This window comes from Choloepus didactylus, chromosome 8 (genome assembly GCF_015220235.1).
Source record: "Choloepus didactylus isolate mChoDid1 chromosome 8, mChoDid1.pri, whole genome shotgun sequence".
Taxonomy (NCBI): domain Eukaryota; kingdom Metazoa; phylum Chordata; class Mammalia; order Pilosa; family Megalonychidae; genus Choloepus; species Choloepus didactylus.
This window is the reverse complement of record NC_051314.1, coordinates 99,808,030-99,825,217: the sequence shown is the minus strand read 5'-3', so window position 1 is coordinate 99,825,217 and position 17,188 is coordinate 99,808,030. Positions and strand designations below refer to the sequence as shown.

The 17,188-nt window shown below is 35.4% G+C and overlaps 1 pseudogene; it reads left to right on the top strand.

The window, feature by feature from the left end:
- Window positions 1-729: 729 nt before the first annotated feature.
- LOC119541270 lies at window positions 730-874 on the top strand (annotated as a pseudogene).
- The last annotated feature ends 16,314 nt before the right edge of the window (window positions 875-17,188 follow it).

Here is a 17,188-nt window from a genome sequence, read left to right as displayed (position 1 = left end):
TCATAGAATACAAAAAGGACAATTCACCAGGAAGAAATAACAATCATAAATATTTATGCCCCTAACCAGAGTACCCCCAAATAGACAAAGCAAACACTAGCAAAACTGAAGGGAGAAATAGACATATCTACAATAATAATTGGAGACATTAATACACCAAACACATCAATAGCTAGACTTTCAATAAGGAAACAGAGAACCCCTAAATAATATGATAAATGAACTAGACCTAACAGACATATATAAAACATTGCATCCCAAAACAGGATATACATTCTTCTCAAGTGCTCATGAATTATTCTCCAGGATACCCCACATATTGGGGCACAAAACAGGTATAAATAAATTATAAAAGATGGAAATTGTAGAAAGCACTTTCTGTGATCATAATGGAGTGAAGCTGGAAATCAATAACAGTCAGAGAACTGGAAAAGTTCACAAGTAAATGGAGGTTTTACGGCATGCTTTTAAAAAATCAGTGGGTCAAAGAAGAAATTGCAAGAGAAGTCAGTAAATAACTAGAGATGAATGAAAACAAGAACACAGTATGTCAGAACTTGTGGGATGCAGCAAAGGCAGGGCTGAGAGGGAACTTTATAGCCCTAAATGTCTACATTAAAAAAGAAGAGCCATCAGTGCATTCCTCCCGTGGCGTGGGGGGAGGCAGGCCTGGACCGGCCTTGAGCTGCAGCCGCTCTTCCTGCCCTCCTTGGCCTTGCCTCTGACATCATGCTCCAGTTCCTGCTTGGATCTACTTTTTGACAATGTGGTTGGAATGTATCTGGCTCAAAACTATGATATACCAAACCTGGCCAAAAAACTTGAAGATGTCAAACAGGACTTGGATGCCAAGAAGAAACCCCCTAGTTCCTGAAGCCGACTCCAGCTGCCTTCGGATACACTGATTCTATCCTTGAGGGCCTTCCTTACCATCAGAACCTAAAGCTTTTATTTTAAACTCCATCCTCAGCAGTTTTCTTCTTAGCTAAACCCTGAGTTGCCTTAGAGCAAAAATGAGGCCACAAGTTAAGAACCCTTACTTTTCCAACATCTTCACCTCTTCCCATTCTTTTTCCAGTTGCTTGGGAGATTCTACGAGTGGAATTATGGTGCTAAATTAGTAAACATGACCTTTAATTAGTAGTCTCTTCTTTAGTCTTTGGGATTTCTACTACTGGTTTTCAAGAGAAAAATTGATGAGTTTTTCATAGCTGATCAGATACAAATAATGATAATTTCACAATTACAACAATTACAGTGGGTGCCTGTTAAGCATATGGTACTAAATTATGTTGTTTCAAAGTAATTAAAATTAATATCTAGGGCCAAAAAAAAAAAAAAAAAGTAAGAGCTAAAATCAAAGACCCAACTGAACACCTGGAGGAACCAGAGAAAGAACAGCAAACTAATCCCAAGGTAAGCAGCAGGAAACAAAAATTAGAGTGGAAATAAATGAAACTGAGAACAACAACAACAAAAATACAGAGAATCAATAAAACTAAAAGTTGGTTCTTTGAGAAGATAAGTAAAATTGACAAACCTTTAGCTAGACTGACAAAGACATAAAGAGAGAAGATGCAAATAAATAAAATCAGAAATGACAGAGGGGTCATTACCACTGACCCCATAGAAATAAAAAAGATCATAAGAGGATATTATGAACAATTGTATGCCAACAAATTAGACAATGTAGATAAAACAGACAATTTCCTAAAAATACATGAGCAACCTACACTGACTAGAAGAAATAGAAGACCTCAGCAAAGCAATCACAGGTAAAAAAGATTGAATCAGTCATCAAAAACTTTGCAACAAAGAAAAGCCCTGGACCAGATGGCTTCACAGGCGAATTCTACATTGCAGGAAGAATTAATACCAATCTTGTTCAAACTCTGCCAAAAAACTGAAGAAGAGGAAACACTTAAGTCATTCTATGAAGGCAACATCACCCTAATACAAACGCCTGATAAAAATACAAGAAAAGAAAATTGGAGGCCAATCTTGCTAGTGAAGATAGATGCAAAAATTCTCAACAAAAGACTTGCAAATCGAATCCAACCACACATTAAAATAATTACACACCATGATCAAATGGGTTTTATTCCAGGTATGCAAGGGTGGTACAATACAAGAAAATAAATTAATGTTATACACCATATTAACAAATTGAAAGGGAATAACAACATGACCATTTCAATAGATGCAGAAAAGGCAAAATCTAGCATCCTTTCTTGATAAAAATACTTCAAAAGGTAGGAATTGAAGGAAACTTCCTCATTACGATAAAGGGCACATATGGAAAACTCACAGCTAATAAATATCGTCTCAAGAGTGAGAGACTGAAAGCTTTCCGTCTAAGATTGGGAACAAGTCAAGGATGCCTACTGCCATCATTGTTATTCAACATTATGCTAGAAGTTCTAGCTACAGCAATTAGGCAACAAAAGGAATTAAAGGCATTCAAATTGGAAAGGAAGAAGTAAAATTTTCACTATTTGCAGAAGACATGATCCTATATTTAGAAAGTCCCAAAAAGTCTATGATAAAGTTGCTAGAGCTAATAAACAACTTCATCAAAGTGGCAGGATACAAGATCAATGCACAAAAATCTGTAGTGTTTCTATACACTAGTAATGAGCTATCCAAGAATGAAATCAAGAAAAAATTTCATTTGCAATAACAACTAAAAGAATCAAGTATCTAGGAATAAACTTAACAAAAGATGTTGTGCTGCTTTGAATCTGTTGTGTACCCCAGAAAAGCCATGTCCTTTTAATCCAATCTTGTGGGGACAGACCTATTGTGGGTGGTACCTTTTGGTTAGAGTTGTTCCGTGGAGATATAACCCAGCCCATTCAAGGCAGGTCTTAATCTGCTTGCTGGAGTCCTTTAAGTGGAAGATAGTTTGGAGAGAGCTCAGAGCCAAGAGAGTTTAGAGAAGCTAAGAAAGAAAACACCCTGGGGAGAAGCAAGAAGGACCAGGACAGGAACTGAGAGAGCCATTTTGAAACTAGAAGCCAGGAGTGAAAGACCAGCAGACACTGCCACATGCCTTCCCACGTGGTAGAGGAACCCTGGATGCCAGGGGCCTTTCCTCTGAGAAGGTATCCTCTTTTTGGTGCCTTAATTTGAATTTTCAAGGTCTTAAAATTGTAAATTGTAATTTAATAAATCCCCATTGTTAAAAGCCAATCCATTCTGGTATATTGCATTCCAGCAGCCTTAGCAAACTGAAGCAGATGTAAAGGTACCTCTATCCAGAAAACTCTAAAACATTTCTAAAAGAAATCAAAGGAGATCTAAATAAATGGAAGGACATTCCCTGTTCATTGACTGGAAGAGTAAATGTCATTAAGATGTCAATTTTACCCAAACTGATTTACAGATTCAATGCAATCCCAATCAAAATTCCAACAGCCTACTTTGCAGAAATGGGAAAGCAAATTATCAAATTTATTTGGAAGGGTAAGGTGCCTCGAATCACCAGAAACAACTTGAAAAAGAAGAATGAAATTGAAGGACTCATGCTTCCTGACTTTAAAGCATATTACAAAGCTACAGTGGCCAAAATAGTATGGTACTGGCACAAAGATAGACACATTGATTAATGGGATTGAATTGAGGGTTCAAAAATAGACCCTCACATTTATGGTAAATTGATTTTTGACAAGGCTCCCAAGTCCACTCATCTGGGACAGAACAGTCTCTTCAATAAATGGGTCTGGGAGAACTGAGTATTCATAATGCAAAAGAATGAAAGAGGATACCTATTTTACATCATATACGAAAATCAACTCAAAATGGATCAAAAACTTAAATGTAAGATCCAGGACCATCAAATTCCTAGAAAAAAAATGTAGTGAAGCATCTTCAAGATCTAGTGGTAGGCAGTGGTTTCTTAGACCTTAGACTCAAAGGACATGCAACAAAATAAAAAATAGATAAATGGGACTGCCTCAAAATTGAATACTTGTGTGCTTCAAAGGACTTTGTCAAAAAGATGAAAAGGCAGCCTACTTAATGGGAAAAAATATTTGGAAACCACATATCTGATAAGGGTTTGATATCTAGAATATATAAAGAAATACTACAACTCAACAGTAAAAAGACAAACAACCCAAATTTCAATAGTGGTCAAAAGATATGAATGGATGTTTTTCCCAAGAGGAAATACAAATGGCTAAAAAGCACATGAAAAGATGCTCATCTTCACTATTAGGGAATTGCAAATCATTATCATAATGAGATAACATTTCACACTTACTAGAATGACCTCTATTGAAGAAACAGAAAATTGTAAGCATTGGAGAGGATGTGGACAAATAGGAACACTTATTCACTGCTGGTGGGAATATAAAATGGTATAGCTGCTGTGGAAGACTGTTGATTCCTCAGGAAGCTAAGTATATCACTGTCATGATCTTGCAATCCCACTACTAGGTCTATACTGAGAAGAACTGAAAGCAGTGATGTGAACAGACTTCTACACACCAATGTTCATAGCGGCATCATTCTCAATTGCCAGAAGATGGAGGCAATTCAAGTGTCCATAAACAATGGGTAAACAAAATATGGTATATACATACCATGGAATATTATTCAGTGTAAGAATAATGAAGTCCTGATGCATGCGAAAATATGGATGAACCTGGAGGACATTATATTGAGTGAAATAGGCCAGACACAAAAGGACAAATATGGTATGATCTCATTAATGAGAACTAGATATAGTGAGCAAATGCATGGAGTTCATATCTAGAATATAATTACCAGAAAATAGAATGAGGATAGAGAATGAGGAACTGATGCTTAATTGTGTAGAATTTTTTAATAAGGGTGATTGTAAATGTTTGGAAATGGATAGAGGTTATGGTAGCACATTATTATGTGTGTAAAAAACAGAGCTGAATTTTGCATGTGATGGTGGTTGAAAGAGGAAGATTTTAGGGTCATTGTATATCACTAGGAGGAAAGCTACAAGATTAAATAAGGGAATGTATAATATAGTCAACTCTGTTGTGGATGATGAAGGTGGTTAATAGTACAAATACAAGAATGTTCTTCCCATGAATTAAAACAAATGTATGTCACAACTCCAAGATGTTGGTAAAAGGGTGGTATAGGGGGAAAATGCACCTAATGAAAACTACAGACTGCAGTTAACAGTAATATCTTAATGTTCTTCCATCATTTGTGACAAAGGTACCATTCTGAAACTAAGTGTCATTAATAGGGGGGTATAAGGGGAATGGAGTTTTTCTTTTTGGAGCTATGAAAATATTCTAAAATTGTGGTGATGTAAGCACAGCTCTCTGTTTATACTGAGAGCCATCGATTGTACACTGTGAATAGACTGTATAGTACGTGAATAAGAGTCTGTTAAATATATGCAAATATAAAAAAGAAAAATCAGTTGCATTTCTGTATGAACAAAAATTTGAAAATAAAGTTTTAAAAAATGAAATAATGTAATATATTATCAAAATGACAAATACTTAATAAATCTAGTGAAATATGTGCAAGATACATGAGATACAAAAAACCACAAATCTTACTGAGAAAAATTAATAAGAACTAAATATATGAATATCATATTCTTATATTGGAAGACATTACTATAAAGATAAAAAAATTACCAAAATTGATCTAGGTATATATATATTCTATGAAATCTGAATCAGCAGAATTTTTTTTTTTTAGTGAAAATTTATAGGATGTTTATAAAATTTATATGGGACTACATAGGGCTCTGAAAAATAAAATTGATCCTGAAGAAGACCAAAGGGTGAATATTTATTCTAGTAGGTATCAAGACTTATGAAACTACAGTTAATTAGAAAAGTGTGATTTCAGCCTACAAATAGATCAGTGGAGTGGAATAGAATCCAGATGAGAGACTCATCCCTACTTGATCTCTTTATTAATGACAAAGTGCCAATGCAGTGCAGTGGGGGAAAGGATAGACTTTTCAATAAATGGTAATGGATCGATATAAAATTCATATGGAAAAAATTAAATGACTCCATTTCCTACTGTATACAAGATCAATTGAAAGTAAATTATAGACACAATATCCCATATAAATAGAAGATGAAATTTTTAGAGGTTAACTTAGGAGAATGTCTTCAAGACCTTTGATTAGGAGAATCTTTCTTAAACAGAAAACAGTGCTAACCATAAAGGAAAAGATTTATAATTGTATTTTTATTGAAATTAAAACCTTTTGTTTATCAAAAGACACCATTAAGGGAGTGAAAACATAAGCCACAGAGTGGGAGAAGATACTTGCAATTCTATCTATCAAATAATTCATTTACAGAATATATAAAGAATTCCTGTCAATTAATATGAAATGACAGACAACTCAAAGTACAAAACACTTGAAGAGGTACATCACTAAAGAGATAACCAGATGAATAATGAGCATATGAAAATGTTTCAGACATCATTAGTTGTCATGGAAGTGCAAGTTGAAACCACAGTGAGATATGTCTACCCACCTACTATTAAAGGCCAAACAAAGCAAACAGAAGCTATCAATATAAGTATTGGTAAGGATGTGTAGCAACTGGAACTCACACACAGCTGGAAGGAGTATAAATTGGAACATTCACTGTTTGGCAGTATCTCCTAAAGCTGAACATTTACAAGTTCTATGACCCAGCAATTCTACCTGTAAAAAAAAGGAAAGAACATTCTATTCCTACGTGAAAGACAGCCATACAAATATTTTCCAAAATACATATACTAGAATGGTCACAGCATCATGATTTGTAATAAACTCAATCTGACACAATCCTTTTGTCCATCAACAGCAGATTGGGTACATTAATTTTAAATATTATATATGAATGAATACACATCAAATGATGAATGGAATGCTATATAGCAACGAAAAAAATTCTTGCTGCACACAACAACATGGATGAATCACACATGCATAATGCTGAACAAAAGGAGCCAGAGACAGAATAGTACATACTCTGTAATTCCATTCACATGAAGTTCAAAAAAGGCAAAAGTTATCTATGTTGATAGAAGTTAAGAGTGATTTCCTTTGTGGGGTGACTGATGTTTGGGAATCAGTCTGAGAAATGCTACTGAGGATAGTAGTAAGGTTCCATTGTTTCTTAATCAGGATGGTGACTATATTGTATATTTTTGCTTCAAATATGTATTGAATTGTACATTGAAAATTTATGAACAATATTTTATGTTGCCCTTCAATAAAATGATTTAAAAATCTCCAGTCCTAGTGCACTCAGATACAGAAAGTATTCTGTAATTTACTGGACCCTAATTGCCATTTCATCGTCCCAGGGTGCTAAATATCAGAAGCTAGCTGTGAACCCAAGGGGATGCCAATAGTTTTCTCTTAAGATTGATGTTTCTAAAGGACAAAACATGGTTTTGAAAGTCCTGAACAATCTAATGTGCTTGGCATAATTCAAAATTTCATATATTTACTGAGCATGTACATTGTGCTTGCATGTTTCTTGGTGCTATAGATTCGTCTTTTTTGGGTATTAAAATATTCAGAAATTTTTTAGAAGTATCATACTTGTCAGAATAATAAATTAAGATAATAGTTTGTATACTCGTCTATCCAGCCAGTGTTGAGTGAAATTCTTGCATGCCAGCCAAACAAGCCTATAGCTACTGCAATTCTTCAGACTAATTGGTAAATATGGCAAATGCTGTTGACAGGATTAACTCTAAACTCCTTTTCTCTGATGGTCTAGTCTCTGGCTAGGGATTGATGTAGATAAATGGATGTGATTGATTTGGACCATGAAATGTGTGAAGGGGCAAGGTGATGAGTTTGTATTTGTGCCTTTGGCATATGCAGCAGGAGCATTAGATGGAAGGGAAACAAATTCATCTTGGAAATCTTGTAAGGATCAACTACTATAGCATCTTGGGCAGTGAGCTTGCTAGGTTAGGACATTTCTAAAATCTATCTGAGGTTAATTTAATTGATATTTTGGGAAATCTAATGTTTGAGAATTTTATTTGGAACTGCATAAAATATTGATTCTTTAGAATGTCATTGACAGATAATTATACAAGACATGTTATTGTTTTCTTCTCTTTCCTATAATGAGAAACAAAATTTTTCATTCCAAGGGGATAAGCATTAGATTGGTGAAGTCTCTGTGTATAAAAATAATCCACTTCCTTAGAACAAGTGGTAAGTTATTGTGCATTTCATTGTACTTGCTCTGATCATCACAACTCTTCATCCAATGTATGAATATGCCATATTCTTGCGTGGACAGATTTTGAAACATTTTGGTCTTGGTAGAGGGCACAGGTTACAAATTTAGTGTGATAATCTTTGTCAAACTTATCTTGAAAAACTGTAGACAACTGCATTAAGTGTGGATGGCCTGTGTTTTATATACACAAAAGCACTTCCTGTCTCCACTTACAAAGTTAACAGTTCAATGTGTAAGTTGAGCAATTTGGACAGTAACTTTAAAGACCTCTGCTTTCTCCTGTTTTCCTGAACAAAGTCATGTGTTCCCCTTTGTGAAAAAAATATGACCCTTACCTGTGGTTATTTGCCAATTATGTTTTTTCTTTTACTATGTGCTTTATAAACACACTGGTGACTCATACCTTATTATCATGAATATTCCCTTGCAAAATGCTCATTGTGAGTCACAGAAAATGAACTGAAACATACAGGCTGTGGAGGAGGGCTCTTGAATGTGGTCTCTCACCTTCCTTTTCCACCTTCCCAGCCCTTTGTACCCATTGCTTCAGCATTCTGTAACTTTCTCATAGGTTGTGACTTCTACACAAAGGGAAAGAGGCAAGGAACTGAACCAAGAAGGGTTCTCGGCTGCTTTTAGCAGTGTAGCATAATAGGTAAGAAGTTAGGTTCAGAATCCCGCATTTATGGATTCAAATCCCAGCTTTTACACTACTTACTTTGAAGACATGAGCAAGTTAATTAACCTCTCTCAAGCCTCAGTTTTCCCCACAATTTTCCTCATAGGACTGCTGCAAGGTTTACATGGGGTAAAGTGTGTGAAGCCATTAATACAGTATTGTCATATAATGAGTACTTCATAAATGACTACTGCCTGGGATGCACTCTTGGGTGCATAACTTCCTAAGTTTGTGGCCTTTGGTAAATTGCTAAACCTCTCCTAGACTTGCTTTTACTATGCGTTAAGTGAAGAGGGCTTACAGTACCTACTTCCAGGACTGTTGGGAACATTAAAGGAGTGATGCACATTCAGCTCTCACAGGATACCTGAGCCATGGGAAAGGCCTACTAAGTGTTAGCTATGTTAACTATGTGGCCTCTACCATTCCTTAAAAGTAAGTAACACAGCATACAAAATAGGCTATTAATCATTCACTCTCATTCTGCACTTCTCACCCTGCAAGGACATGCTCTGAGAGTAATGATGATGATGATGATGATTATGATAATGATGATGATAATTGCAGGTTATAATTTACCATCAGAAATAAAGGAGCATCACTTTATAGCTGTGTGAACTTAGGAAAATGACTTAACTTCCCAGTGCTTCTATTTTCTTATCTGTGAAATAGGGATAATAGCAGTTATTTCCTGAGGCTATTGTGAGGAATAAATATAGTTGTTCTGATAAAGTTCATAGAATTGGCTTCAGTATATAATAGTACTCAGTTAATATCAGATTTCAAAAATGTGTAATCTCATTTGACTGTGATAATACTTTTTCTGGGTGAGACTCTTCAGTAGATACTAAGACATCTTGTACCTTTTTCAAAACCTGTACAAGTAGAGGTTAATCTTGGCCATCTAAGACATTTACTTGAACTGGTTTGGTCATGGACAAAGCAGCCTGATTTTTAAGGAGTTAAGGAATCCTTCTTCCCCAAATCCTTCTCTGCTTATGTCAGGCCTGAAAGTCAATAACGATGTAGGTAGTCTTGAAGTAAAGTTAAAACAGTATCAATCACTAATACTTGAGTGTAGATGAATCTATTAGAACATTTCATGAGAGGTTGGATAATGCAGAGAATCTTGAGTTGCTGAGAAGGGAGACAAGGACCTTTTTGCCTTCTATGAAACAGGGAAAAGGACCTAAATGAAGGAAACTAAAAATGTTAGATGACACATCACCTACTTAGGGTGTTTGCCTGTGACTGACCCCAACTGTCATCTCCTTCCTGATGGACATACTCTTTAATTGCATTGGCAGCCCCTCTGAGGAGGTTTTACTCTCTCACTGTAGAAAATGGTTTCATATTTATCATAGACCATTGAGATAAAATGTAATTTTCATGCCACTGAAGGAAGTTATGAACTCTAAATAAGCCAGAATCCCAAACGTGCTGATTTAATTTCTGATACTGTTTCTTTGGAGGAAAACAGCAACTCAAAACAAATCTTCAGTAAAATGAGGGTGGCTATTCTGATGTGCTTCTGGTGTATCACTTAAGAATTACATGGAAAAGAGAAGAAACTTCCAGTATTTCTTTGATGTTCTCTGAGGCACAAGCTCCAGATTTTTCACTAGACAAGTATATAATATTTGGAGGATAGTGCATGCTCAACAAATGGCTGTAACTCACCAGTCTTTGTGGAGGGTCATGTATAGAAATTTAAATTTGTTTTAATTGCTGTAGAAGAATCAAAAGATTCAGGCATATTTTTTCTTTGCCCTGTATTTGCTAGGCCCTCAGAAGACGGCCCTAACTTAGATATTGTTGGAGAGGAGGACCACTAGAGAGAAAGAAAAGACATGAGCAAGGAAAGAAGAGGCAAAGGTGGCTTGCTAAAAGGAAGAAACAAAAGTGTCCCGCAAGTCGGCTGTGCTGTAGAGGCTAGGGTGAGCAGAGAGGCCACTGGGAGGCAAAAGAACAGCAAAGGGCAGACAGCAAAACTTAGTGCAGCATGGGTAGCAGACAGAGTAAAAATATTGACACCAAAGATCAAGCCTCATGCCTCATCTTCCATTTTCTAGGCACCATAAATGTGCACCCAATTCTTGCAAGACATTAGGGAGTGAAAGGGCTCTAAACATGACTGGGATTAATTTTTCCACACTCTGTTAAATGGGCTCAGAGGCATATTTAGTTTGATTCAGTAAAGAAAGTGACTTTTCTTGCTCTTCAGTGTTGTGGAACAGATTCTTACCTGCGTTCCGTGAAAACAAGATCCATGCATGTCTCTCTCTCTCTCACTCTTTCTCTTTCACTTTCTTAACTGTTTTCACGTAGTAACATATATATAACTCAAAATTCCCCATTTTGACCACTTCAAGCATAAAATTCAGTGGTATTAATTATGTTCTCAATATCGTGCTACCAACACCAACTTCTAATACCCCAACTTTTCATTATCTTGAATTGAAACCCTGCACTCGTTAAGCAATAACTCCCTCTTCCCTTCCCCTACTCTGATCCTTGGTAATGTATAATATACTATCTGTCTCTATAAAATTTGCTTCTTCTAAGTATTTCATATAAGGGAGATCATACAATATTTGTAAAATGTAATGTTTTCAGTGTTCATCCATGTTGTAGCATGTATCAGAACTTCATTCTTTTTAACTGCTCAATAGTATTCTATTGTGTTTATATACTACGTTTTGTTTATGCATTCATCTCTTGATGGACAGATGGGTTGCTTTTACCTTTTGGCTGTTGTGTAGGCTGTTGCTGTAAACATTGGTGTACAAATATCTGTTTGAGTTCCAACTTTCAATTCTTTGGGGTATATGCTAATAGATGGTATTGCTGGGTCATATGGTAATTCTATTTTCAACCTTCTGAAGAACTGCCAAGCTGATTTCCACAGTGTGTGCACCATGTAACAAAGCCTCTGTGATGGTTAAGTTCATGTGTCAACTTTGCCAGGTTATGGTGTCCAGTTGTCTGTTCAAGCAAGCACTGACCAGATTGTTACTTGAGGATATTTCATAGATTTAAATTATAAGTAAGTTGATTGCATCTATGACTGATTAAACCTACAATCAACTGAGGATATTACCTTCAACATGAGAAAAGTCTCATCCAATCAGTTGGAGGTCTTAAAAAGAGAAGTGATGATTTCAGCAGTCAGAAGGGAGAATTTCTATCTCGACTTAAGCCTGCTAGCTTCTCTTAGGGATGTCATTGAAAATCTTCAGTGGAGTTCCCAGCTGGCAGTCTGCCCTGTGGAATTTGGACTTGCTATCCCCACAGTTGTGCGAGCCAATTCCTATAATAAATCTCACAATATTTACTTTATTGGGTTCTGTTTGCCTAGAGAAAGCTGTCTACTATGGCCACCAACAGTGAACAAGGGTTCCAATTTCTCTGCTTTGCTGGTAACACATTATTTTCTGACTTTTTTTATTTTTTAAATAATAACCATAATAGTGGGTATGAAATGATATCTCATTGTGGTCTTGATTTGTACTTCCCCAGTGACTAATGATGTTGAACATCTTTTCATGCGTTTTTTGCCAATTGGATATCTTTGGAGAAATGTCTGCTCAAGTCCTTTGGCTATTTTTAAATTGACTTATTTGTCTTTTTGTTGTTGGTTGTAGCAGTTCTTTGCATATTCTGGGTATTAAACTCTTATCAGATACACAGGTTGCAATTATTTTCTCCCATTCAATAGTTGTCTTTTCACTTTCTTGAGAGTAACCTTTGATACTAGTGTTTTAAATTTTGATTAAGTTCATTTTATCTACTTTTTTCTTTTGTTGTTCATGCTTTAGGTATCATATCTAAGACATTCAAATACAAGGTTATAGTTTCTACCCTTTATTTTCTTCTAGGAATTTTTTGGTTTTAGCTCTTATGTTTAGGTCTTTGATCCGCTTAGAGTTAATTTTTGAATATGGTGTGAAGTAGGGGTCCAACTTCATTCTCTTGAAAGTGGATATCCAGTTCTCCCATACTATTTAATGAAGATACCATTCTTTCCCCAATTAATATATTTGGCACCCTTGTCAAAAATCAGTTGGCCATAGACATATGGGTTTATTTTTGCTCTCTCAGTTCTATTACATGATCCATATGTCTATCTTTATGACAGTACCACACTGTTTTGATTAGTGTGGCCTTGTAGTTAGTTTTGAAATCAGGAAGCGTGAAACATTGTTCTGCGACATTGACTTTGCTTTTTGGGGCCCCTTACAATTCCGTATGAATTTGAGGATTGGCTTTTCCATTTCTACAAAAGAAGCTGTTGTGATTTTGTTAGGTATTGCATTGAGCTTGTAGGTTGATTTGGGTAGTATTGCCATATTAAAAACATTGTCTTCTTATCCTCAAACACAGGATGCCTTGTCATTCATTTATTCTTCTTCAATTTCAGCAGTGTTTTGTAGATTTTGGTGTCCAGATCCTTCACCTCCTTGATTAAATTTATCCCTAGATACTTTACTCTTTTAGGAGCTATTGTGATGGAACTTTTTTTAAAATTCCATTTAGAATGTTTTTTGCTGGTATATAGCAACACAGCTGTTTTTTTAGGTGTAAATATTGTAGTCTGCAATTGACTGAATTCATGTATTCTAGTAGTTTTCTTGTGAATTCTCTGGGATTTTCTATATAAAGGATCATGTTGGCTGCAAATAGTAATAGTTTTATTTCTTCCTTTCCAATTTGAATGTCTTTCTAAAAATTTTTTTTATTGTGAAATATAACAGAAAACAGAACAGTGATAACTTTTATAGTATGATTTAACAAGTAGTTAGAGAGCAAATTTCAAAGAATATTATGGATTACAGTTCTACAATTTCAGTTATTTCCTTATTGTGAAATATATATACAGAATGGTGATAACTTTCAAAGTACAATTTAATGAGTAGCTGTAGAGCAGATTTCAAAGAATACTGTGGGTTACAGTTCCACCATTTCAGTTACTTCCTTCTAGCTATTCTAATACCCTAGCTTCTAAAATAAATTATTAATATAAAGATTCAGTATTCCTAATCCTTTGTTAAATTCTAGCTTGTCTGTTGCTACCCCTTCCTCTCGTTATAATCCCTCTCTCAGTCTTCAGGGATGTCTAGGCAGTGACCGCCCTAACTTGTTCATATTGAAAAGGGGTGTCGACATTCTGGGGAAGAGGGCTGCATCTGGTTGTTTTTTTTGAAGAGGCTATTGCCTCTGGATTTTGGGACTTATCTGGCATAGGAACACTCTGGAGGATTTAAGTTTTTGAAAAATAAACTTAGTGAGTGAGACTTTATTATAGAGTCTCAGATAGGTATTTGGGGACTACTGTTGGTTAGGGCTTAGCATACTGTGGCCATTTGGGATATCTATCTGGAACTTGATAAAAGAGTGACCTCCAGGATACCCTCTCGATTCTATTTGAAATCTCTTAGCCAGTGTAACCTTATTTTGTTACCTTTCTTTTCCCCTTTTTGGTCAAGAAGGCATTTTCAATCCCTTGATGCCAGGGCAGGCTCTTTCCTGGGAGTCATCTCCCATGTTGCCAGGGAGATTCACTCCCCTGGGAGTCATACCCCATGTAGGGGGGAGGTTAATGAATTTATTTGCAGAGTTGGGCTTAGAGAGAGAGGCCACATCTAAGCAACAAAAGGGGTTCTCTATAGGTGCCTCTTAGGCATAATTATAGGAAGACTTAGCTTCCCATTTACAACCATAAGTTTCACAAGAGCAAGCCTCAAGATCGAGGGCTTGACTTATTAAGTAGGGGGTTCCTAATTTCACATAGCATATATTCTGTCCAAGATAAACACTCAGGGTCTCACATTAACTTTACTTAGTTGTACAGTCATCGTCATTCCCAATTTTAAATAATGATCATACACAAAACACCCCAAAGATCTTATCAGCCCCCAATTATTCATCCCTAGTATTAGTGTAGTATTGGTAAGGTATTCCTATTAAATATAGTCTATAATATGCAATGGGTAGTTTTTCCCCATATCACTCTGTTTTTAACAATTTGTACCAGTGTCATACCTTAGAAGTATACCATGCAAACATTTATATTTTTAGTGCTAATCTGTGGGATACATGCCTTTAAACAACCACTTTCGATCATGTTCGCCTTCAGTGCGGCACTGATACTTATAATCTCATTAATGAACAATCATTGCCCCTCCAATTTGAATGCCTTTTATTTTCTTTTCTTACCTAATTGCTCTGTCAGGACTTCCAGTGTAATATTGTAACAGTGGTGAAAGCAGTATCCTTGTCTTTATTCCTGACCTCAGGGGTTAAGGCTTTTAGTCTTCCACCATTGAGTATAATATTAGCTGTGGGTTTTTCATATATGCCCTTAATCATGCTGAGGAAGTTCCTTACTATTTCTCTTTTTCCAAGTGTTTGTATCATGAGAGGATGTTGGATTTTGTCAAATGATTTCTCCCCTTCGTTTTGTTAATCTAATGTGTTTCATTAATTGATTTTCTCATGTTAAACTACCTTTGCATTCCTGAGATAAATCCCAGTTGATCGTGGTGTATATTGTTTTAATGTGCTGTTGAATTCAGCTCGCTGATATTTTGCTGAGTATTTTTGCATCTATATTTATAAGGGATACTGTTCTATAATTTTCTCTTCTTGTGATATCTCTATCTGGCTTTGATATTAGGATTATATGGCTTCATAGAATGAGTTAGGAAATGTTCCCTCTGCTTCCATTTTTTGGAAGAGTTTGAGAGCATTGTTGTTAATTTTTCTTTGAATGTTTGGTAAAATTCACCAGTGAATACTTCTGGTTATGGACTTTTATTTGTTGTGAAGTTTTTGATTGCTGATTCAATCTCTTGATTTATTATGAGTTCAATCTCGTGACTTGTTGAGATCTTTTATTTCTACTTGAGTTTTTTAGGAAAGTTGTGTGTTTCTGGGAACTTGTCCATTTCCTCTACATTATCTAATTTGTTGGCATAAAATTGTTCATAGTATTTGCTTATATTTTTTTAAACTTTCTCTAGGATCGTTGGTAATGTATCCCTTTCATTTTGGATTTTAGTTATTTGCATCTTCCTATTTTTTTTTCTTGTATGTCTAGCTAAAGTGCTAGACAATGAAACCAGTTCTCTCAACTGTTTATCTGTTTTATATTTCATTGATATCTGCTCTATTTTTATTATTTCTTTTTACTAAATTTAGGATTAGTTTGCTCTTCTTTTTCTTGTTCCTTCAGATGTGAAGTTAGCTTATTGACTTAAGACTGTTCTTCTTTTAAAAAAAACTTTTAATTTTGAAATAGCTTCATACTGAAGGGCATTTTCAAAAATAATCTAAACACCATACAAAGAACTCAAGCGTACTCTCACCCCTAACCTCCATTTACCCAGATGTACCAATTTTTAAATTTTGCCACCATTCTCATATCTTTCTATCTATTCATCCATCCGTCTATATATCTACCTATCGTCTATTTTCTGAACATTTGAGAGCAGATTGCATACATTATAGTCCTTGAACACATAATACTTCCATGTACATTTCCTATGAATAAGGATATTCACTTATGTGCAGATATCAAGTTCAAGAAATTTAACAGTGATATAAAACTTACATTCTATATTCCTTTTTTTTCTTATATCCAAATAATGTCCTTGTGAGCCTTTTCTTTTCCATTTTTAGATTCCATCTAGTATCACATATTGTGTTTAATTGCTATTATCTCTTTAGTTTCTCTTGCTTTTTTTGTGGAGATATATACAATATAAATCTTCCCTTCCCAACACCTCCCAAGCATACCATTCAGTGGGATTAATCATGTTCACAATGTTGCAGTACCCTCACCATCATCTGTTACTAGAACTTTCCCTTCACCCCAAACAGAAAAATATACTCATTTTGCACTAACTCTCCATTGCCCCTGCCCTCCTCACTTGTGGGTCACCTGTACTCTACTTCTGTCTCTATGAGTTTGCATATTCTCTGACATTTTCTTTGTGGTTACCATGGGGTTCAAATTTAACATCCTAAGTTTATAATAATCTCATTTGATTTGATCCCAACTTAAGTACAATAGCACACAGAAACTATGTTTCCATACCCCTCTGTCCCCCCACATTTATGTATTTCTTGTCCCAAATTGCATATTTAATCATTGTAAATCCAAAATTATTGTTTTATCATTACATTTTCTGCATTTGCCTTTTATATTCTGTAGAAAGTAAGAAGAAGAGTTACAAATAAAAAGTACACTTGTACTGGTATTTTTATTTACCCAAGTCATTATCTTTAC